At 38.3% G+C, this 20,797-nt stretch overlaps 1 long non-coding RNA gene across 1 annotated transcript; it reads left to right on the forward strand.

The window, feature by feature from the left end:
* The first annotated feature begins 1,572 nt into the window (after positions 1-1,572).
* Positions 1,573-20,323, forward strand: LOC144341251 (uncharacterized). Its single transcript, XR_013418133.1, has 3 exons — positions 1,573-1,921; positions 8,552-8,666; positions 19,600-20,323. It is a non-coding gene; the product is annotated as an uncharacterized LOC144341251 (long non-coding RNA).
* Positions 20,324-20,797: the final 474 nt, after the last annotated feature.

Below are 20,797 nucleotides of genomic sequence, written 5' to 3' on the forward strand. Positions count from 1 at the left end.
AATAATTATTTTCTAGGTTCTGCTTTGAAGCAGGAAGGAGCAAAAGTGGTATTGTTTTAGGTACCCTTCATGCCAGCAAGGTGTGTGCATGCGTGGATGCCTCCAACAGGCTGCTGTAATGAGCAAAAACCTGGGAGCTCCAGCTGCCTGGAGTTCTCGTGGATTCAACTTCAAAGAAACTAAGCTTGATATTTAAAGTAATTAAAGGTAATTCAAATCTTTTCTTGAATCTCTTGGCAAAGATTAACAGGGATATAATTTATAACTGAAATCTTCTGACCATCCCCCTTTTCCTAGTTCCTCCAATCCTCACATCTCTTACACTCTGAAGCCATCCAAACCTTTTCTTTAAACCTTCTCTATCACATAAAAACTCAACTTGATTAACAACAAAACAATCAAAGAAAACAAGCCTTAGTGACTCTTCATTTTTCTTCTCATCTCTTATCTTTCAGCTTCCATATCTCACCTTTTAATTGATTGAATATTTGTCTTTCTGATAAAAATTCCCTTTCTTTACTTTTCACTTTGTCTCTCTACTCATTTGCCAATTCTATATCACAAATTGGCCAGAGACAGAACTGGAGTGGCTGAAATTCATCTTCTGAAGATGGGAATGAATTGAGGCATAGTAGGAAATGCTGAAAATGCAGAATTCTCATTAATACATTGGGGAAGGGTGGAAGATAGTAAATACAGGTTTATATGTGCATAGTTTAAATTCATTGCAATTTTGTTTTCTTTCTCTTTCTTTCTTTTTTTCCTTGACAGAGTTACACTTCTGTTGCCCAGGAGTGCAATGGTGTGATCTGGGGTCACTGCAACCTCTGCTTCCCAGATGCAAGTGATTCTCCTTCCTCATGCTCCTGAGTGGCTGGGATTACAGGTGCCTGCCACCACACCTGACTAATTTTTGTATTTTGTATTTTGTATTTAGGGTTTCACCATATTGGCCAGGCTGGTCTTGAACTCCTGACCTCAGGTGATCTGCCCACCTCAGCCTCCCAAGGTGCTAGGATTACAGGTGTGAGCCCCACGCCCAACTGCAATTTTGTTTTCATCTCTCCAAAGGAATGACCGAATTATGGATATGGGGACGTGAAGTGTGTATTACGACTCCAGTTGTGGAGTATTGTAGGAAGCTGCTTATTTTTTGATTACTTTTCATAAAGGGTTTCCCTTCATATTTTCTTCAAGTGCCTATCTTGTGCTCTAAATTTCTACTGAACAAACCTCTTTAATACTGGCTACAAGTATCCTTATTTAAGTATACAACTTTTATCTCCAAATATTTAGTTTCCTTAAATACTGAAAGCTCTCCTCCTGGAAGAAAATGCTTTTGTTAATAAGGGTAAGTACTGACTAACCACCATGGGACATCATTTTTATTTATTGAGAGGGCATAAGAGGACAAGCCATTCTCTATTGTTGATCGCCATCTTGTGGAAATAACAATTTTTAAAGCGGCATAATTCAGATGTTGCAATCCTGTGTGGGTCAGAATTATCGGATTAGGATTCCTTCTTTATCATATACCTTGAGCTGGCTACTTCACCTGTCTGTTTTTTTCATCTGTAAATGGGGGTAATCTACTAACCTCATGGTGCCTGACTTTACAGTAAACACATGGAGCTACTACTATGATGTATATTACAATTTGAGGAGTATTGACAAATAAAACTAGGTTGCTAGATGAGACCAATCATAGTAACAAGCAGTAATAATATTGAAAATATAGAAATGGTTAGTATTTACTGAATGTCTACCCTGTGGTAGATTCGTAGATGCTATGCTATGTTCTTCACATGAAGTATTTTCTTTAATCCTCCCCACAGCCCTTTTAATTGAATACTCTTACTATATTCAACGCACAGATGAGAAAACTGAGACTCTGAGGTTAACTAATTTGTCCACTCTCATGGTAAGTGAATGGTAAAGCTGGAATCAAACTCAAGTCTGATGTCACTATGTGAAATCTTTACTGCTCTAGGATGCTTGTGAGAGGATTGGGCCTGGAAATCATATTTTATAAGGAGAAAACTGTGTGGATGTGTGGATGTGTGTGTGTTGGGAACATTTAAAGTACTCTCTTCTAGATACTTTAAAATATACAATACATTTTTGCTAACTATAGTCACCTTATGAAAAAGGGGTGGCTCATGCCTGTAATCCCAGCACCTTGGGAGGCTGAGGCAGGCAGATCACCTGAGGCCAGGAATTCAAGACCAGCCTGGCCAACATGGTGAAACCCTGTCTCTACTAAAAATACAAAAATTAACCAGGTGTTGTGGCCAGCGCCTGTAATTCCAGCTACTTGGGAGGTTGAGGCAGAAGAATTGCTTGAACTTGGGAGGCAAAGGTTGCAGTACGCCGAGATCGTGCCATTGCACTCCAGCCTGGGCAACAGAGCAAGACTCTGTCTCAAAAAAAAAAACCAAAAAACAAAAAACAAAAAAAGGGGTCAAACAACATTAAAACTTAAATCTTTAATCTAACCATATGTTTATATCCTTTACTGAGACTTTCTTCAACTCCTTGCCCTCACAATTTTTCTCAGACTCCATTCTATAATTCTATGCTATGCCTCCAGAAGATCAACCTTTTTAGTTTTCACATATGAGTGAGAACACGTGATATTTGTCTATTTGTGACTGGCTTATTTCACTGAACATAGTGATCTCCAGTTCCATCCATTTTGCTGCAAATGACAGGATTTCATACTTTTTAAAATGCTGAATAATATTCTATTATGTATATATTCCACATTTTTAAAATCCATTTGTCCATTGATAGACACTGAAATTGATTTCATATCTTTGCTATTGTGACTAGTGCTGCAATAGACATATGGGTGCATGTATAGCTTTGATATACCAATTTCTTTTCCTTGGTATAATTATCCAATAGTGGGATTGGTGGATTATATAGTAGTTCTATGTTTGGTTTTTTGAGAAATCTCCATACCATTTTCCATAGTGGCTGTACAGTTTGTGTCTTGAAATTTATTTTATCTGATGGAAGTATAGCTATTCTTGCTCTTTTTTGGTTTCCATTGGCATGGAATATCATCTTTTCATCCCTTTATTTTCAGTCTATGTGTGTATTTATAGGTTAGGTGTGTTTCTTGGAGGCAACAGGTTTTTTTTTAATTCAGCCACTCTGTGTTTTGATTGGAGATTTAGTTGATTTACATTCCATATTATTGTTCATAAATAAGGATTTACTCCTGCCATTTTGTTATTTCTTTTCTGATTGTTTTGTGATCTTCTCTTCTTTATTTCTTTCCTTTCTGTCTTCCTTTTAGTGAAGATGATTTTTCTCTGAAGATATGATTTAGTTTCTTGCTTTTTATTTTTCATGTATCCATTGTATGTATTTTGGTTTGAGGTTACCATGAGGGCGGCACATACCATCTTATAACCTATTATTTTAAGCTGATAACAACCCAACACGATTTGCATAAACAAACAAACCAAATAACCTAATAAACACTCTACACCTTAACTTTATCCCCCACTTTTTAACTTTTTGTTGTCTCTATTTATATTGTATTGTACTGTCTATGTCTTGAAAAGTTGTTGTAGTTATTATTTTTGATTGGTTCATTGTTTAGTCATTCTACTGAAGACAAGAGTAGTTTATACCCCGCAGTTGTAGTGTTAGGACATTCTGTGTTTTTCTGTATACTTACTATTACTAGTGAGTTTTGTGCCTGCAGATGATTTCTTATTGCTCATTAACATCCTTTTCTTTCTGATTGAAGTACTTCCTTTAGCATTTCTTGTAGGACAGGTCTGGTGTTGATGAAATCCCTCAGCTTGTTTGTTTGGGAAAGCCTTTATTTCTCCTTCGTGTTTGAAGGATAATTTCAGTGGATATACTATTCTAGGGTAAACTTTTTTTTTTTCCCTTCAGCAGCACCTTAAATTAATCATGCCACTCTTTCCTGTCCTGTAAAGTTTCCACTGAAAAATCTGTTGCCAAGTATATTAGCGCTCTATTGTATGCTATGTGTTTCTTTTCTCTTGCTGCTTTAGATGCTTTCTTTACCCTTGGGAGTTCAATTATTAAATGCCTTGAGGTAGTCTTCTTTGGTTAAATTTTCTCGTACTTGGATATTGATATCTTTCTCTAGCTTTGGGACATTCTCTGTTATTAACCCTATGAATAAACTGTCTACCTCTATCTCTTTCTCTGCCTACTCTTTAAGACCAATAAGCCTTAGATTTGCCATTTTGCAGCTATTTTCTAGATCCTGTCGGCATGCTTCATTTTTTAAATTCTGTTTTCATTTTTCTCCTCTATATATTTTAAATAGCCTGTCTTCAAACTCACTAACTATGTTGCTTGATCAATTCTGCTATTAAGACTCGGATGCATTCCTCAGTATGCCAATTGCATTTTTCAACTCCAGAACTTCTGCTTGATTCTTTTTAGGTATTTCAATCTCTTTGCTAAATTTATCTGATATTCTGAATTTCTTCCCGGTGTTATATTGAATTTCTTTGCATTTCCTGAAAACAGCAATTTTGAATTCTCTGTCTGAAAGGTTACATATCTCTGTTCCTTCAGGACTGGTCCCTGGTGACTTACTTAGTTCATCTGGTAAGGTCATGTTTTCCTGAGCCATCTTGATGCCTGTAGATGTTCATCTATGTCTGGTCATTGAAGAGTTAGGTATTTATTGTAGTTTTGCAGTCCAGGTTTACTTGTACTCATCCTTCTTGGGAAGGCTTTCCAGATATTTGAAAAGACTTGGGTGTTGTGATCTAAACTGAATCGCTTTAGTGGTGATCCCAAGTCCAGTAGCATTGTAATTCTTATGGACTCATAGAGATAACCTCCTTGATGGTCTTGGACAAGATCCAGAAGAATTCTCTGGACTGCCAGACAGAGACTCTTGTTCTTTTCCCTTACTTTCTCTGAAACAAATGGAGTCTGTCTCTGCTTTGAGCAACTTGGAGCTGGGGTTGGAGTGACACAAGAACCTCTGTGGCCATCACCCCTACAAGTGCATTGGATCAATCCTAAAGCTAGTACTGCACTGGGTATCACCCAAGGCCTGCTGTAACCACTCTCTACCACCTATGTTCACTGAAAGCCCTGGGGCTCTACAATCAGCAGGTGGCAAAGCCAACCAGGCTTACATTCTTCTCTTCAGGGTGGCAAATTCCCCCAGGCCTCAGTTGGGTCCAGAAGTGCTGTCCAGGTGCCAGGGACTAGATTCATGACCATGGAAGTTCACCTGGTATTTTATCGTACTGTGGCTGAGTTGGCACTAAAACCATTAGACACAGTTCTTCTCACTCTTCTCTTCCCTTTCCAGACAGCCACCGCCATCTCATGGGGAATGCTGCCAGACTACTGCTGATGTTTCGTTAAGGCCTGAGGGCTCTTCAGTCAGCTTGTGGTGACTGCTGTCTGGCCTGGGACTCACCCTGTAGGGGAGCAGCCTCCCCTCTGGTACAAAGCAGGCCCAGAAATGCTGTCTAAGAGCCAAGTCCTAGAACCAGGGACTCCAAAAGCCCACTTGGTGCTCTACCCACTGTGGCCAAGCTAGTACCTAAGGTGCAAGGCAAAGTCCCCTTAACTTTTCCCCCTGTTTTTATCAAGCAGTAGGAGTCTCACCCCATAGCCACTACAGCTGGGAATGTGCTGAGTCTTACCCGAGGGTAGCAAGTCTCAGAGTCTCACCCAAGTGTCTCAGTGTAGTACCTGGGTATTGCTGATTCTTATTCAGAGTTCAAGGGTTCCTCAGTTAGGAGGTGATGAATCCTGTTAGGACGGGGTCCTTCTCTTCAAGGCAGCAGGTTCCCTTCTAACCCAGGGTGTGTCTGGAAATGTCTGGGAGCTAGGGCCTGGAAAGGGGGCCTCACAGCTCTGACCATACTCTATCCTACTGTGACTGAGCTGATATCCAAGATGCAAGACAAAGTCCTCCCCACTCCTGCCTCTGCTCTCCTCAGGAGGAAGGAAAGGGTCTCTTTTGGAGCTGCAAGCTATTCAGCTTGGGGTTACAGGAAGGTCAGCACTGCTCAAGTTGTCCTGACTGGTGATTAGTAGGTTTTGTGCCCTCTAATCCCCAGTTCACTGTGGGACCAGTTCAACCCTAGGACTCACCTAGGTGCTGCAGTCCTTGTGGCCTAGACTCTTTTTCAAATTTATTTGGTGCCCCACAGCACTTTAGCCCACAGTGGTGAGGCTTGTGGGAACTAAAGTTTGGACCTCTGGGATCTGTGATTTCCCTCTGGCCAGGGCTGATTTAAATGCATCCTCTATGGGCCAGCATCAGCTAAGTCTGGTCTAGTTTTACTTTCTGCTATAACGAGGGCAGCACTGAGTTTAACACCTCATAATTGCTGGCTCTCCATCTCCCCGTGGAACAGAAATAGTCTGTACCACACTGCCCCTGACAGGGAGGTGGGGGAGGAGTGGTGTCAGTGATTCAAGACTGTTTTTCCTACCTCTTCAGTGGCTCTTTCAGTGATATGAAGTTAAAACCAGGTATTGTGAGTGCTTACCTGACTGAAGATTTTTTTTTTGAGTGTAGAGAGTTTTTACATTGGTTTCTTTGCAGGGGGGACAATTGGTGGAGCCTTCTATTCTGCCATATTGCTCCACCTCTCCATCTCTTTCTTGATGTGTTTCTTTCTCAAACGTATAACCCACTTATAGAGTTTTTTTTTCTTTTCTGCTAATACTTTAGCATTAAATGTTAGAGATGGAATGAAACTTAAAAAAACAAAACAAAACAAAACAAACAAACAAACAAAAACTAACCAACTCTAGCCACACACCATGCAGACTTCTATATCACCCTTGCTCGTTTTGTTACTTCCAAACCAACAGTGTATGAAAGTTCCTTTTTCTTTATAACCTCACCAGCATCTATTATTTTTTGTCTTTTTAATAATAGCCATTCTCACTGGGTAAGATGATATCTCATGGTGGTTTTGGTGTGTATTTCCCTGATGATTAATAATATTGGAATTTTTTAATGTGTCTTCTTTTGAGAAGCATCTTTTCATGTCCTTTGTACATTTTTCAATGGAGTTGCTTTTTGCTTGTAGATGTGCTTAAGCTCCTCATAGATTCTGGATATTAGACCTTTGTTGGATGCATAGTTTGCAAAAGTTTTCTCTCATTCTGAAGGTTGTCTGTTTACTCTGTTGATACTTTCTTTTGCTGTGCAGAAGCTGGGTATTTCAATTAGGTCTCTACTGTCATTTTCGTTTTTGTTGCATTTCCTTGTGAGGGCTTAGTCATAAATTCTTTGCTTAGACCAATGTCCAAAAAAGTGTTTCCTAAGTTTTCTTCTAGGATTTTTATTGCTTGAGGCATTATATTTAAGTCTAAAATCCATCTTCAGTTACTTTCTATATATGGTGAAAGGCAGGGATCCAGTTTCATTCATCTGCATAGGGTTAGCCAGTTATCCTAGCACCATTTATTAAATAGAATATTCTTTCCCAATTGTTTATTTTTGTCAACTTTGTCAAAGATCAGATGGTTTTAGATTTATGGCTTTATTTCTATGCTATCTGTTTTGCTCCATTGGTCTATTTTTGTACCAGTACCATACTATTTTGACTACTGTAGCCTTGTAGTATAGTTTGAAGTCAGGTAATGTGATGCCTCCAGTTTTATTCCTTTTGCTCAAGATTGCTGTGACTGTTTGGACTCTTTTTTGGCTTCATATGAGTTTTAGAATTGTTTTTTCTAATTTGTGAAAAATGATGTTGGTAATTTAATAGAAATTGCATTGAATCTATAGATTGCTTTGGGCAATATGGTCATTTTAACAACATTGACTCTTTCTTTCTTTCTTTTTTTTTTTTAGATGGAGTCTCACTCTGTCTCCCAGGCTGGAGTGCAGTTGTGCCATCTTGGCTCACTGCAGCTCCTCCTCCCAGGTTCAAGTGGTTCACCTGCCTCAGCCTCCCGAGTAGCTAGGATTACAAGCATGCACCACCACTCCCAGCTAATTTTTATTTTTATTTTTATTTTTATTTTTAGTAGTAACAAGGTTTAGCCATGTTGGCCAGGCTGGTCTTGAACTCCTGACCTCAAGTTACCTGCCTGCCTTGGCCTCCCAAAGTACTGGGATTACAGACGTGATCCGCCACACCCAGCCAATGTTGATTCTTTCAACCCATTAGCATAAACTATTTTTCCATTTGATTGTGTCATCTATGATTTCTTTCAACCATGCTTTGTACTTCACCTTATAGAGGTCCTTCACCTCCTTGCTTATATGTATTTCTAAATATTGCATTTTATTTTTGTGAGTTGCTCATTTTTTAATTGACTTATTTTTTATTGAGTTGCAACAGTTCTTTATATATCTTTGATAATAGACCGTTATCAAATATAGCTGATTCTCATTATCTGTAGGTTTTATATTTGTGAATTTGCCTATTTGCTAAAATTATTTGTAATCCCAAAATCAGTGGTCATTTGAAGATATGCAAAGCAGTGAAAAATTTAGTTGCCAGAGCTGCATATTCTCAGCTGAGACTGACTAAGGCATTGCTCTATCTTCTTGTTTCAGCTTCTGTTCAGAGATTACCAGATTGACAGTGCAGTACACTGCAAAAAGTTTAAGCTCTGGGGTCAGTGGCATGGGTTTGAGTCTCAACTCAAACCTGTTAGTGAGGCAGCATCAGGTAAGTTTCTTATCTCTTCTAAACCTTGTTTCCCCTTTTGTAAATTAAAGAAAATAAAACCTACCAAAATGAGTTATTTTTAGGATTTAAGATTATAATCTATGATATATATCCAAACATTAAATATGATGTAAACATATATACATTATATAAAATGTAAATATATGTAATGCAAATATATATAATTGGGATATACATATATACACACACAAAGTGTATATAAATATGTGTCTATTTGTCTAGGAACAATGTTGTAATATTTGCTAATTCAATGTTTACAGTGACTTTTAGAACCTGAGTACTACAAATAACACCAATAAGAAGAATCCACTATGTACAATTTGTAAATATTGTTTCCCATTTGGTAGGTGGTCAATCCACTTTCTTGATAGTGTCCTTTGACACAAAAAAGTTATTAATTTTGATGAAGTGCCATTTGTCTGTTCTTTCTTTCGTTGCTTGTGTCTCCAGTTCTAACTTTTAAGTCAAAGTGATTTTTAGTTCGGTCATAGGTGAAACAACTATGCTTACATGGGTAGGGTTCCATTCATTCATAAACGGCTGCATAAGCACTTAGAAGAGAAGGCTGATTGATTTTCAGAGAGTTATACAGCTAATAAAGAGCAGAGTTAAGAAGCAAACCCATGTCTGCTGTTGAAACCTATAATATCAAGTGCTTTAATTATGCAGAAAGGATAATTACGATGGGCTAAAGTTGGTGGTAAACTTTTTTTTTAAAAGAGTGGGTAGCATTTAGACCAAAGGAAGAAAGGAAGTGTTCTTTTCAGGGAACTGTTATTTGTAGAAGATGTGTTCAAATATAACAAATAAGTGCAAATAAGCATTGTCAAACCCTTGTTATCACTTCTAGTTATTTGTTGCAAGAATATTATCCCACTGAGATCTTAGATGTTATTAATAGAGGGCTAGGCTGTTGTGATCACTACTTACGGACACAAGAGGGTGCTAAAAGATCTCTGTTCTCCTAATTCTTTATGTCTGGGTATAGAAAATCTGTTCCCTCTCCTTAATGTTATTTCTCTTTGTGAAAATAAACTTAGATTTAAAAGTTCAGAAAGACATTAATAGAGATAAATGAAAATACAGCCTAATATACAAATATTTAGATTTTAAGAATACAGAAATTTATCAGAGTTCTTAAAGATTTGGTACTATTTTACATGAAAGTAGTAAAATGTCAGGTCTAGAGAGAACATTTGAGATTACTTTTTTCTCCCTTCCTGCTCTCTTCCTTCCTTCCCTCTCCCTTCTTCTTTCCTTCCATTTTGTTAAGCAATATTTCTCATCTGACAAACAAAACAAAATATAAGTACAACTATTCTTCATGAAATGAAGATAGGACACTGAAGCCCAATCTCTGACCTTATTTCACCACCATGGCTGGCCTGGTGATATGTCTAGGTAGCCTCAGGGTGTCACATAAAAGAGTTTAAAGTGTAATTGCCGATGGCCAGGTGGTTGGGCAACTATGCACTCAGATCGAATCTTGCCCCTGACTGTTTTCATATAATTTGTGAGCCAAAGTAGTTTTTACATATTTAAGTGGTTGGGAAAAAATGACAGAAGAATATCTCATGATGTAAAAATGATGTAAAATTCAAATTTCAATGCCTATATACAAAGTTTTATTGGAACACAGCAATGTTCCTCATGTAAGCGTTGCCCATGGCTGTTTTCATGCTATAGTTGCAGAGCTGAGTAGTTGCAACAGACATCATGTCTCAGCTTCTTTAATAGACATAAAATTATATGAAGTAAAAATTAAACTACAATATCGTTAGATTTGCAACACATATTTTGTAGCATATTTGTAACATGTATGATGTTATATAATGTAATATATATACACATACATACAACAATAAGTACAATAGCTATGGAAAAGCAAGGTTTGTATATCTCATTTCAATTATGGTAGTATAAATTTAAAGTAGACTGCGATAATTAAAATATATATAGTAAACTCTAGAACAGCCGCTAACAAAACAAAACCATTAAAAATAGAATAACTTAAAGGAATTAAAATGTTACATTAGAAAATATTCTCTCAATGCAAAGAAAAAAAGCAGTAAAGGAGAAATAGAGGAACAAAAAGACATGAAACATACAGAAATAAACAAGCTAAATGGTGCTAGATGCAAATCCAATCATATCAATAATAATGTTAAATTTGAACTGACTAATAGTTCAGTCAAAAATTGTCAAACTCAAATAAAAAACAAGATGCAATTATGTGTTGTCTATCGGAGACTTTGATTTTGGTTTTCTGTTTAGGTTTTTTTTAAATTGACAAATAATTATATATATATATTATGTGGTACAATGTTATGTTATGTTACATGTGTACTTTGTGCAATGATTAAATCAGGCTAATTAACATATTTATCACCTCACAAACTTATCATTTATTGCGAGAACATTTGAAATCTACTCTTTTTAAAGAAATTTTGAAATATACAGTAATTATTATTAACTATAGTCGCTATGCTATGCAACAGACCACTAGACCCATTCCTCTTAACCAACTAAAACTTTGTACCCTTTGACTCACATATCCAGTTTTCCCATCCACCCTCCAATCCCTGCTCCCTCCCAGGCTCTGGTAACCACCATTTTACAATCTACTTCTATGAGTTTGACTTTCATAGAGTCCACATGTATGTGATATCATGCAGTCTTTGTCTTTCTGAACCTGGCTTATTTCACTTGGATAATGTCCTCCAGGTTTATCCTTGTTGTCACAATAGCAGCATTTTCTTCATTTATAAGACTGAATAATATTCCATTATGCATACACCACATTCTCTTTACCCATTCATCCATCAATGGACATTTCGGTTGCTTCCATGTCTTAACTATTGTGAATAAACTATGAGAGTGCAGATAATCTTGATAAGATCCTGATTTCAATCCCTTTAGGTATAAACCTAGAAGTGGGCTTGCTGGATAATACGGTAATTTTCTTTTTTTTTTTCTTTTTGAGAAACTTTCATACTGTTTTCCAAAATGACTATATTAATTTATATCCCCACCAACCATGTATAAGGGGTCCCTATAAGACATACTATTTTAGATTCAAGGATACAAATTGGTTGAAAGTAAAAGGATAGAAAAATATATGTTATGCAAATAGCATCCATAAGAAAGCTGAAATGGCTGTACTAACATCAGACAAAATAATATTTACAAGAGAAAGAATATGGCCGGCAAAGCCTAACGTATTTACCATCTGGCCCTTTATAGAAAAAGTTTGCCACTCCATGCTCTAGGTGCTTATGATGACTCACTGGGATAAAATGAAATAGATTAGACTCATTATTATATTTTAAAATTCCAATTATTTTAAAAGTTTTACTTGTGGTGTGTTTTATACTATACATGTTAGAGTAGCTTATGTATATAATTTTTGGATAAGTAAAAAACACATATTTTTGGTGTTCATGTGCAGAAATGTTTTCCTTATTGCAGTGAGTAAACAAACACCTTAAGAAACTACTCTAGAGGGTTGTGGGATAAAAAACTACATATTAGGTACAACATATACTACTCAGAGGAAGAGTGCACTAAAATCTCAAGATTTGCCACTATGTAATTTATCCACATAACCAAAAGCCACTTGTACCTCAAAAGCTATAAACATAAAAAAAAATTTTTAAAACCTCACTCTGTCCTAATCCTATTGTTTTACAAGTGGGAAAAATAAAATCAAACGAGGTAAAACCATTATTCAAGGGCCCAAAGTGAATTTTTTGCAGAATCAGCTACAGGCTCCTGCTCTTTATACTATACTTTTTTTTCAAACTTTTAATTTTAATGGGTACATAGTAGGTATACCGTCATTTTGCAGACTTGCCCACCCCATCCCCTGCTGCCTTACAGTATGGGGTTTCTGACATAAGGAGCACTTGTGGTAACTTCAGATTCTCACTATTGCTGGAACCAATTACTACATAACACATTCAAAACCTTTTTCCTAGTCATTCTATAAATCTTGGTATGCTATGGCATTAGGAGTGCCTTTTTGCTCTAGAGAGAGGTTGAAGAATACCCTCAATTGATCCCAAGCACCTTCTCTGAGGTTGGAAATATCTCATAGAAAGACGCAGTAGAAGCCTGTACACATTCTGCACGGTACAGTCAGATTTCAATTTGGAAGTGTGGTGCCAGGAACAATGATATTGGGAAAGTGTCTGTTGTTAACTTTAGACCTCCCTAATTGGAATGATGAAGCTTACTTGAGAAAGACACACAATGTTGAGGGAAGAGGTTGGTGGGGTCCAACACGCCAAGGGCTCAGCATACCTGGAGGAACCAGGCAGACAGAGGAACCAGGTCAAGAGGGACACACAAAAACTTGCGTACTTCCAGAAGAAGGTCCAGGAAGATGAAAAGATGGACAACATTATGTCTAGGAAGAACAGTAGAGGAGTTAGATGGTATTTAGCTTATAGATGTCTCAGGTGCCAAAATAATTCTTTTCAAATATCCAAATGACTATCTTGAGAAAGAAGGGACAAAGCTGCTCCATAGGCCCAGACTAGGACCTTTGAGTAGAATTTGCAGTGATTTAGAGTTGGGCATGCTAGTCAGAGAGGTCTAATGATGGACTGGTTGTCATATCAGAGAGACCACATCAGAGAGACCACATCAGAGAGATGTGGATGTGATTCCTGCCTTCATCTCTTATTGCCTGTATGGCCCTGGGATTATGAATAGTAATCGTGTTTTGCAATATTGTGTATGTGGTTCCTTTCTTACTCTTCCACACATCCTTGTACCTCATGCTCCCACCTCTAGCTTATATTGTCAGGATTTTGAAACTCAAGACTGGGAGAGTAGTTTGAGAAAAATAGTTCTTATACCCAAAGTTTGACTTTTAGAGTCAAAGGCCAGAACATCTAGAATAAAGTAGAACATAAAACATATGCTAAAATAACAGATTGGAAAATACACTATGCTGTCCCTTGAGACCAAATAAAAATTACAAGGGCTAAAGGTGAAGATACGGAGGAAAGGCAGTGTTGAGGGAAGAGGTTGGTGGGGTCCAACATGCCAAGGGCTCAGCATACCTGGAGGAACCAGGCAGACAGAGGGGAATCAGCACTGTGACTCATCAACTGCTAATAGAAGGATGTTATCTACCGTGAGCTGGGAGTCAAGTCATCAAACGCAGATCATGGGATCACGTTAGACATTTAGGCCAGTGTCACAAATCATCCATGCTATAGAGTTATGTTAGCTGTCCTCATAATGTCCTGTAAAGTCCTCCCACTGACAGCACCACTGGAGTGCTGCTCATTGTCTTAGAGGAGTGAGAGGTCTTTGGGACCCAAATTTTCCTCATCCCTATTGAACTTGCTCCATGTGGAATAACTTTTTGTTTGTCAGATATACTCTGAGCCTTCTCGGAGTTGATGAGATGTTTCGTGAACACCAACAGAAGGATTTTATGGAAGAGAAGCCTCAATTGTGCCTTGGCAGGAATTAATAGAACTGGTTTTGAGGTCTGTTCCATGACACTCAGTTGCATCCCAGATTGTATTTTAACTATTTTTTTTTTACCTTTTAAATCCAGCTGCAGTTAAATTATTCTAGAACTTAAAAAATTATAGATTATAACATTAGTCATTATTTTATAGGGTGACTGTAAGAATAAATGACCTAAAGCATGAAAGTATCAGCACACTGATTGTCTTAGAATATACATGTTCAGTAAATGGAAGTTGTTATTTTTTTCAAGATGTGATGAGATCTGTTGAAACTGAATGACCATTTGGTCTTTTTGTGGTAAAAGACCATTCAAATTCCTGAATATGATAATGGTCATGGTGAGAGATTTGTCGATTTAGAGTCAGTACTTTTTTTAAACTTCTGCGCACAGGCTGCAGGCAGTACCAGAATAACATGGGACAGTTTTACACAGCAAAGTCTGGGGCCAAATCGATATAATGTGATTTAGCAGACATAGAACAGGGTTCAAGATTTCATACTGTTAACAAGCTACTTCCTTCTGGAGGTCGTAGGGGAAAATCAGTTTCCTTTTCTTTGCCAGCTGTTAGAGGCTGCCAACATTTCTTGGTTCATGGCTCTGTGTCACTCCAAATTCTGCTTCTATTGTCACTTCTGCTCTATTGTCGCATCTTCCTCTCTGACTCTGACTCTCCTGCCTCCCTTTTATAAAGACACTTGTGATTATATTGAGCTCTCCAGGATAATCCAAAGTAATATTTATCTATCTGAGTATCCTAAATTTGATCATCTGTACCTATTCTTAGGGCTCAGAACCTAAGAATATGTTACCTTACACGGCAAAAGGGACTTCTTCTCCCACATCTTTGGGAGCCATTACTTTGTGTACTGCAAATGGAAACTTTTTTTTGGCCGCTGAATGCACAGAAAAACCTCTAGATAATTTCCTTTTTTTCCACCTATGCATATGAGTAAAGGGCTTTTTCTTATATGCTACCACCCTTATAAGTGTCCATTTCACAGGTATACAGTTGTCCCAGGATATTGATAAAGAGTCGACAATTCTAGGATAACTGGATGCCAACAGAACAAGCTTAAGAGTGGGCTTTTGAATGGCTATCACTCCTGCTAGATGACCAGTGGGCTAGGTGCTGACTTCTGTCAAAGAGGGGACCTCATCACAGCTCCTCAGTGCAGGCAATACATAAGACTTCATGTGTAAAGCCTGCTGTCCCTAGGTTCTGAGCTACAGATGATGTACAGTCAAATGGACTCTGGTCATTCCCCAGATGCTGACTCAATACAGTCATCATGGTCCATCTGCCTGTGTTTCCTTATTCTTTCTCCAACCAACCTTTAAGTTTCTTGTATATCTTTCTTCCCAGCCTTGGGAATCCATTCTTTGTCTTTGAGATCAGAACATTTTTACTTATTCCATATTCTCTCAAAATCTCATGTTTTCATAGCTGAGTCATAATATCTGGATTGCTAAACTCAAAAGCCAACAATTGACTCTCTGCTTTCTGCTGTCAGTTCACCCCGAAGGCAGTGATGAAGAATCCTTAGCTGACTGAATGAGAAAAGGAACAAGGGTTGAAGCAAATTCGAGAGACTATTAATTAATATTTCAAAACATTATTCATCTACATGATTTTTAAAATTAGTTCCAGCATTTAAATTAAAAGACACAATAACCTAAGATCATGATTAGAGCTTATTCTGCTATGCTATACCCCTTTGGTTCTGTCTTTAGCTTATTCATTTAAATAACTTTTTCAACAACTTCAGGACCTTGGATTTCCAAATAGGCACCAGCATAGTACACCTTTACCAATATATCCCCCCACGGTCACTAAACCTTCAGTCTGTTGTGATGGCATCCTGCTCTGTAACTCTTAGGAAAGGCTGAATAATAGACCTGCATTATCCTGGGGTAAGCTGCCCATCTGCCTTTCTGTAATTTCAGCTGACTCTCTCTGACTCAGCAATCTGTCTGCAAAGCCAGGCAATGACTTGTAGAAATCATCCCCTACTGCTCCTCTTCTCCTAAGGAGAATAGGATTAGCACACAGTACACCTGAACACAGGACAGCTTCATTTTAGTTTGTTCGTCTAGTATTAAAAGAGCATAAGAATTAGCCTAAGGTTTGAAATGAGTTCCTTTCCACAGGTACCTGTCCGCCCTCTAATACCCAGGTACATATCAAGAATGTGGACTCTGCTTGGCAGTTCAACAGGTCCAGCTTCCTGAAGGCAAGTGACTGCTTGTCTAACCAGGTCTCACGATTCCAGCTTTTCTCTTTCAATTTTATAACAAAATAGTCAATACAGGAAGGCAGCCTAGATTAATGTGTAAGTTACCCCATGTTTAAATCAGAAAAGATATGGATTGAGTCCCAACTCTGCTACTTACTAATTATGTGACCTTGGACAAGTTACTTAATTTTCCAAATCTTCAGTTTCCTCCCCTGTAAAACAAGGATGAAGACACCTACATCATTCAATTGTTATAACGATAAAATCAAATCAAATACAAAGAGCACCTAACATCACAGTGACACACATTGGTGTATAAGCAGTAGCCATTATTATATTCTGTTTTGTTAAGTAAAAATGTGCTGAGCATCTATTATGAAAAATACCATGCTTCGTACTTTGAAAGTTGGCGACGTGACTGCTGCCTCAAAAACACTGCAGACTGATGGGAGAGATAGGAAAAATCAAACTAAGTAAAAGGAATGAATGAAATGGGGTAAAGTCAGAGGGATAGAACTGAATGGGAATGAAGTTGGAATAACACAGTGGGAAAAGGGTCCTAGGGGCATTCTCATTGCCAAGGTGTGGGAAAAGCCACCTTGATATTGTATCCTATCCTAGGGGCAAACCTTCTCCCATGTCCTTGTGTGGGACTCTTCTAATCGATAATGCTGCATCAGGACCATGCAAATGCACGCTCCTATTCTTTTGTATTTTCTGGGATACTCACAGGTTAGAGCTACAGTTACTTAGGGGCCTCTGGTAAAATGAAGAAAAAGACATCTCTTTGTTCTTGCTTTCCCTCATCCCTTTATGACCGTTTGGTTTATAATTCAAAAGTTTAGATATTTTTGGAAAACTGGCACCCATTCACAGATAATTTTCTGGACAGCTTTCAGCCAGCTCTAAGATTTGAAATGAAAATTCACTGACATGTAGTATACCATGCTGAGTGCATATACATGTACTCTCTCCACACTAACTATGCAAATTATCAGAGCACTTGACCAGATACTCATTGGCATGTGTGGGGCGAATGCCCTAAGTAGTTTGTGGGAAGCTGGCTGGGTTGTTCCTTACCTGACTTGATGAAAGTTACAAAATTTCCCCATTCCCTGAATGTCACAAGGAGAATGACACAGAGAGACAGCGAGAATCCGGGCACCTATATTTTAGTGCTAGTCCAGCTGCGACAAATGCTTGTAAAATCAGGAAAATTTTCGTAATTGCTTTCTCCGTCAGCAAAATAGGTGAAATAATCTTTGCCCATGGCTCTGTTAAACATAAATGTAATTTTCTTTGTGAAATCTGACGCTTCTTACTTATGGGAAATGATAACTTCAGCTTGGCCTACTCGACCTGGTTGTTGTGAAGATCAGATTAGATAAAGGATAAAGTCTTGGCTACCTTGTTTTCAAGGCTGATTTTAAAGTGGCTCAAAAGATTGACTATGTCCTCATTAAAGTTTCTCCCAATTGGTAATTTCCTGTTCTTAAATTCCCTAAACTGTAGAACCGTATAGGCTGGTCCCTCTAGGCTGGTGAATGGCTTGTTATCATCCCCCACATACACCTAGCAGAAGGTTAATCAGCCTCAGGTTTTTCAATTGCAGTAGAGAAACAATATGAGAGTCTATTCTGAGACCTGAACTTCTCAGAATAAGGTATTTTGTAAATATGATAACCACATTTTAACATATTTAAGTCATTCTAATGGTTTTTCCTCATACTTGGAATAAAATCCAGGCTACCAAAGACTGCGGCACACAAATGCTCCAGCCATGCCTACCTTGGGCAACCTGCATTATTGTCTGATCACATGGGCTTTCTTTCTGTTCTGCATGCATGCCAAACCCATTCCTGCCCAAGGGCTTTTGCTCCTACTCTTCCCTCTGTGGCAATGCTCCTCCCTTGGATCATTGCATGGCTGGCTCTAGTTTTCTTATTCCCATTCCTGTCTCAACTCACGTCTTACTTCCTCATGGAGACCTTTCCTGATCATGCCATCTAAGATTTCCCCTCTCCACCCCCAGCACGACTCATTTCTTTATAGTTCTTATCATAATCTGCAGTTGAAGTATGCATTGTTTCATTCACTTGTTTACCATCTCTTCTCAATAGAATAGAACCTGTTCTCCCAGAGTGATATTCAAACTATTTAACAACCAGTGCAACATGGCACTAATCAATCAGAATTGACAGTGGGAAAAGTCCTGGAACAGAGTCTGGTGGGGGCGGGAGAGGTGGGGGCAGGTGGAGGGCAGGAGGTGGGGGCTGCAGCCTGGAATTTAACCCTTCAGTTGCTGGCTTGTGGGGAGGTCTGGAAGTTCTGAGTGAGGGGCTGGAGTAGATAGGGTTATGTGTGTGAACTATAAGACTAAAGGAAATGGCACGCATCCATTAGCATGAAAATATTTAGCAATATTTTCAGAAAACACTGTAGCAATCAGTACGTCCACTAGTTTCTACTGGTTGAATATCAGCTCTGCTTATCTCCCCCATTCAACATTGTATCTTAAGGCCTGGAATAGCAACTGACACATAGCAGTTCCTCACCTAATAAATTACGTGAGTATCATTGAGTCTTGTCCACATACCACTTCTCCAACTTCATATTTTATAGAAGAGCTAGAAAGTGTCCTGGATTTATAGATCACTCAAAGAGGTAAGTAAGGGTATATTTAGGCCATGAAGTCTGCCCCAACAGTGACTAATGTCTACGACTCTTCACGGTTTGCAAAACCTACACATCCATTGTCTCATTTTAATTCTCACAACCATCCTGAGAGGCTGGCAAGACAAGAATTATTATATTAATGTTTTAGTTTAGTGAACTCAGACTTCCATAGTTCATGTGATAGCTAAAGGACAGGCAGGAATGGGAAAGGGCTCCTGTCTTCTGGGCTGAGACTATGATCCTTCCATTAGGGTGTGTATTTTGTCCCCATCCCTGGATGGAGCTGAGCCTGAGCGTGAAAGCAGCTTCTGGATACAGGTGCAAAGATTCTGGGCTCTATAACTAGGGTTGTATATGCCCTTATAGAACAACTGTGGCTGCTTTACAAAATAGGGCATTTCGGGCAAAAGTTACAGCCCAGGGGAGTCTAGTGAAACCTAGACGTCCCTGTGGAAGAGGTTAAAAGAACAGGAAATGACACACCTGAATAATTTTTTTTTTTTTTTTTGAGATGGAGTCTTGCTCTTATCACCCAGGCTGGAGTGCAATGGCGTGATCTCGGCTCACTGCAACCTCTACCTTCCAGGTTCAAGCGATTCTGCTGCCTCAGCCTCCCGAGTAGCTGGGACTATAGGTGTACACCACCATGCCCAACTAATTTCTGTATTTCTAGTAGAGACGGAGTTTCACCATGTTGTCCAGGCTGGTCTCTAACTCCTGACCTCCAGTGATCTGCCTGTCTTGGCCTACCAAAGTTCTGTGATTAGAGGTGTGAGCCACCGCGTCCAGCCACACCTGGAAAATTCTTAATGGGGATATAGACAATCTTCTTAGACACTCTATAACCAACCTTTGACTTTTCCAAGATTGCCAAGACTTACCCTTGGCAATGTCACAAGGCAGAGCTAACACCAACAGTGAAAATTACCACAAAATCTATCATATTTGGGTTTTAAAATAAATATGTAAAAATGAGAAGAAATATACCTTAGAACAATGTTTCCCAAAATATGGCACACACAAAAATGGCACTTAGATGTTTGTACTTAGCACGTGTATGAAAATTTTGCAACCTTTTATTACTTATGAATTTGTTTTAATATACATATTTAGAGAAAAATACACAACTACATCAATTTTGTAATTTCAGATGTATAAGAAATAATTAAAAGTAGGTATTTAAGTTTTTGTTAATAAAAGAATTTAAAGAAAACGGTGAAAAATAGTAAAGGTGATTCTCAGACACGTTACAAATAAAGTGATTTTGTGAAAATCATATTCTTTAAAGACTGTTCTATCACTTTGTGTGACCTTGAACGCATTCTTAACATGGTGACACTTAATTTCTTCACTTCCTGACAACTGAGGATAACACTAAAGCTGTTTAATAACTTTGTGGCAAGGATTCAAGATTTCAATACATGGAAAGTATTCAGCTCAGTGTTCAGCACACAGTGAGAACACAATAAATCTCAGCTATTGTTTTTACTTTTCATCATCACAACGAGAACTCTTGAACCGTGGAAAGCTGCCTTGCAGAAAGCCCATCATTGAAAATTTGTAAACAGGACCAGGAGGACATTTATCAGGGATGCTGCAAGGGAGATTCTTACATAGGTAAGAGCCAGCCTAGTGCTTTGAGGTCCTTACAACCTGGAGATTCCAATCCTGCTTTTTGGTGAAATCCAAAGGACTTGCAACTAGAGTTT

The sequence above is a fragment of the Macaca mulatta genome, chromosome 6 (assembly GCF_049350105.2).
Source record: "Macaca mulatta isolate MMU2019108-1 chromosome 6, T2T-MMU8v2.0, whole genome shotgun sequence".
In the NCBI taxonomy this organism is placed as follows: Eukaryota; Metazoa; Chordata; class Mammalia; order Primates; family Cercopithecidae; genus Macaca; species Macaca mulatta.